The sequence below is a fragment of the Lolium perenne genome, chromosome 6, assembly GCF_019359855.2.
Source record: "Lolium perenne isolate Kyuss_39 chromosome 6, Kyuss_2.0, whole genome shotgun sequence".
NCBI lineage: Eukaryota > Viridiplantae > Streptophyta > Magnoliopsida > Poales > Poaceae > Lolium > Lolium perenne.
Genome location: NC_067249.2, coordinates 84,645,340 through 84,649,973, shown reverse-complemented (window position 1 = coordinate 84,649,973; position 4,634 = coordinate 84,645,340). Strand labels below are relative to the sequence as shown.

The window sequence follows — 4,634 nt, the reverse complement described above, 5'->3', positions numbered from 1 at the left end:
TACTATTCTGCACCCGGGCCGATCTGGTGCGAGCCGCTGCATCCATCCCCTTCTGGCGCGCGAAGACCCACCCGGCTCAACGACCCAGCGCGCAGGCTTCTGTCCCGCGCGTCGTAAGATTGTGTGCGTGCAACGTAAAAAAAACTTCCGCATCCCCCTACCCAAGCCAGATCGTGCGAATCAGTTTCCAAAGCAGGGACGTAAAAAAAAGAGAAACCGTGGCTGATGTAAGAACCTGCCAGCTAAAGTAAAAGGACTGTTGGACTTTTTCCTCCGGCAACGTAAGTATTAATGGCACTGCTAACTTTTCTTCTCCTGTACCGCCAAACACTTTTGCACATCATCCATGTAATAATTTCATTACGAACTAATGATACCTGCTTTATTACACATGCGCAATATTCTTGATTAAAAAATCTGCTGATTACACACATAAGACTCTGCATGATTATCATATTGTCTGACTACACGACGTAAGATTGACTGGCATAGCCTCATGTTTTTTGAGGGAGACTGGCATAGCCGCATGTTCCCATAGAATAAATGTGAGCAAGGCCTAACAAGACTCTAAATAAAACGAAGGAATTATTCATCAAACATTTAGTGATGTACATGACTCGCTATAAATATTTTTTGGTATAATAATTCCATTGGGGATTTGATGACTCATTTTCATCCTACTAGGCAACACGGTGCTGAAGGTCACCTCATCGGCACCTTGTTGGGGCTAGCATGACATATGTGAAGCCCCTCGGATCATTTGCTTCTCATCAATCTTGAACTCGAATGCATCTTGTTGGGCTAGCATGACATATGTGAAGCCCCACAGATCGGTTGCTTCTCATCAGTTTTGAACTCGAATGCTCATCACCAGCATGATCTTTCAGGTTGTAGGTTTGTTAAAAAAAATACGCCAAATGGATGGTGAATCTGAAAGCTCCATAAGAAAGAAGGACACATAAGATTATTTGTTCAGTAATATGTGTCAGCAACAAATGAATTGTATGATAAGGTAAATAAAAATGGACAATTCATTACATGATGGTGACCCAAACTTTTGCTCTTGGCAACACAAAGGTGACACAAACTTTTGTTCTGTTTCTAACATGTGAAGGTAAATAGCTAGTCAAATCTAGTCCGTAGTTAGTTTGGCATCTATGAAAGAAAATAAGACAAATCATCTTGCAACCGAAGAGCCTCACTATAAGTGAACGCACAACAAATTAGGCAAATGCTTCTAAGTGAAGAATAGATCTAAATTGCACGAAAAATCAGGGTAGTAATTCTAAGAAAACTGCATAGACCATGATATGCATGACCGACTGTTAGCATTTACCAACATGGCTGAAACCTGACGACAGAACTTGAATTTCTGTAACAAACATGTGCAGATGCTTGGTTTGCAGCAACTTGAATCAACAATAGGAATGCGAACTGCAAGCAGTTACCAACAAGCTCCGAGAAAGAATGAAATCAGCACGCTGAGCCTTGTAAAAAAATAAGATGTGACAACGGATAAAATAGATACGGTTAAGTAGGTTGCATAACATCGTTAGCTGGACAGATCTAGAGTCATAATTCAGGTCACTTGACCATACAGCTATGCCAGTGATACGTACAATCTAGAAAGCATGAGGCTATTTATCCATATGACTGAACAATCAGACACCAATCAACAACGTAAGTTGTTTTGAAAATGAGCCAAAACATATTTTAAATCTGCAAGCCCCAGCAGAATTGGAAACTTCAGAAATAAGATTTCCTTTCAGAGATAAGTTATTGAAGCATTTATATTATGTTTGGAGCAACTAATGCGTCACATGATAATAAGTATCACTGGCTAGCAAACCACAAGCGCAAGGGCCATATAACTTCACCATGTGAAGAGCTTAAGAAAACATAACACTAATAAAAAAAATTATTGAAAAATAGACTAATTAGTAGAAGGATATACGGACATGCATTTTTTTCCACATCTATCCATCTCTAAAGACAAGCTCAACTGAAGTTACATTAGCAGCATTGTTGGTTCTCTTCAAGATATATATTATTTTCACTTCATGTCTGTGAGTAGCATTTTTACGACCTTTCAAAATAACATACTTACAAACTACAGTGGAATTATTCTCAAAACAAAATACAGCTGAGTGAGCCACGGAGACTAAGAGACGTATATGAAGAAAAGATGTAAAATTAATAAAAGATTGTTCAAGCATTACGCGTTTTCTTCTAGCACCTGGCAGTCTCACTAACACAGTACATAAAAATATTTTCACCTATTAGCAACGCATATTTCCTCACATATTCTCAGTGGATCTGCACTGGAAACTTCAAATATCAGGCATGCTTACCATGATACTACCAAAGAGACTTGATGAATTTTCTGTTCCACTTAAACGTGAAGTTTTATTGTTAAAACACTCCAGCTCTGTAACTTTATAATTATAGAACCAGAATAATTTGCCTCAACCTAGCTGAGCATGCCCACTAGCGCTAGATTTAAGATACCATTGCAGCCAACAACTTAGAAAATTATGCATAACACCGGACCATGGTTAATCAAGAAAATTTAGCTTCTAGTGTATGCTAATAATTTAATTCACATAATGGTAAATCAAAATAGTATACATACTACTTTGCCAAAAATGAGTGCAGAATAACAAATCAAGCATACCATCTACCCATCAAGTATTTAACAAAGAGAAAATTCAGAAAAAAAGTATTCTGAGTATAGGATATAGATGCATCCCACAGTCATCAGTGAAATTGGGTGCACATCAGCATGTGTGCTAGTGATCTTGCTGCAATAATAAGGAGAATCAATTAGCACAAGTTACTAGGGATGTTGCTTGATTGGAAATGACATAAAATAAGTTCATTTTCTGAAGCAGCTTCCACACAATACAACCAATTTCCACAAATTAGAAGAAAATAAATGGTATGGAGACAAGTTTGCCATATTGATTTTACTCTGACACCCTACTGGATCTGACTGATTTGACACTTCAGTAAAAATGATGATATGGATCTACCGTATAGAATCAAAGGCTGGGCAGTAAAGATAAATTATGTTGTTTCAAGAATTTTCCATAAAAGATGCTAAGTTTGTAAGTTCAAGTAGAGATTAAAACCCCCAAAAATAGGCAATATACCAATTCATAAGGTTAGCAATATCCCCATTCATAAAACTAGGTCCTTGATGAGCCGTGTGTTCAATAATAACTTGGTAAACAATTATCTTCCTCACCCAGGGTCACGTAATTTTCAAGGAGAAGCACCTAAAATTAGAGAGCAATAAACATATTCATATACGCCTACTGTGTGATTAATGTGGCGAATTGCGTCCAATCATAGGTCAAGCAGTATCGCTAGGTATGTATAATCTACTCCTAAGCATGCCACTTGTAAAGTTCAAGATTACCACTACCGTTACATTACAGTAGGACAACAAACAGAACAATTACCGCTGCCATTAATCTACTCCTAGGTACGTATTTGCTATTTCCAACAAGTAGGACATTGAGGCTGTAGAAACTGTATAGCTGCAAATGCCATTAAAGAATCTCTACCTAAAGATCAATCTTCAAACAATCCTACAGAATCTATGATATTGCAGTTTTTGAAAAACAGAATCGCTGATATTGCAGCACAATTACAGAATCGCTGATATGCCATAGCATTGGTATCAGGCGGGTCAGTGAATAGCAGATAAGGTAAAATTGATTATCTAAAACTGCTGCCAATGAAACGTTTCTTACAGGTGGATTGATCGATGATATTGCAGTACCTATTTAAAAACTGCTTGGGCATGATTTCTTCGCAGGTTCCTTCAAGCTAAGAGAGGATCCACCAAGTTGGAGATCGCTCTCGTGGCCTGTTATGCCACCGCCCAATCCCTGCAAAAATACATGAGCCACCTCACCAAAAAATTACCCCACGAGCTGACGCGGAAGGGAAGACTGCCTACCTTTACAACCGTGCAGAAGAGAAGCCTGGCAGAGAGGGCGTCGAGGATGGTGACTGGTGAGGCGCGGCGACGACGGGTTCAGCATGGGAATACTGCGCTCCCCAGCGGGGGAATGTGAGGCTGGAAGGAGGAAAACAAGTACTTGCGGTGGGCGGTGCAGTGACCCATGGACGCGCCGTCGTCCATCGGGAAGCGCTCCACGCGCAGCTCCCCCCAGCGCCGCCTGGGATTCGGGACCGTCGGCGAGGGAGTGGGAGGAATTGAACCGGGGAAGCTGGATCGACGAGCACGACGCCAATACGGCGTGGAATCTCCGAGCGGCAGCGGCCGCGACACTGAGGTCGCCGGACTTGTGGAGCTAGGATGAGCGCATTGGCAGTTTCTGGAAACTGGATCGAGTGGGGAGTGTGCACGTCCTGATCCCAAGGATGAAGAAAGGAAACCGGCAACCTGATAAGAAACCTGAAAAAAATTACAGGAGAGAGGCCTGCCCATGGCGTGAGCCGCACCGGAGCAATGGCTCGGTCGGCCGACCCGGGAGCAGAATAATTATTCTACACCCAGGTATCTAATAGAGTTTCTCTATATATATATATATATATATATATATATATATATATATATATATATATATATATATATATATATATATATATATATATATATA

The 4,634-nt window shown here is 40.3% G+C and overlaps 1 long non-coding RNA gene across 1 annotated transcript; it reads right to left on the bottom strand.

Moving 5' to 3' along the window:
- Positions 1–481: 481 nt before the first annotated feature.
- LOC127307865 (uncharacterized) lies at positions 482–4,406 on the bottom strand. Its single transcript, XR_011747021.1, has 4 exons — positions 3,968–4,406; positions 3,788–3,896; positions 2,277–2,801; positions 482–1,487 (listed from the first exon to the last, which is right to left on the bottom strand). It is a non-coding gene; the product is annotated as an uncharacterized lncRNA (long non-coding RNA).
- Positions 4,407–4,634: the final 228 nt, after the last annotated feature.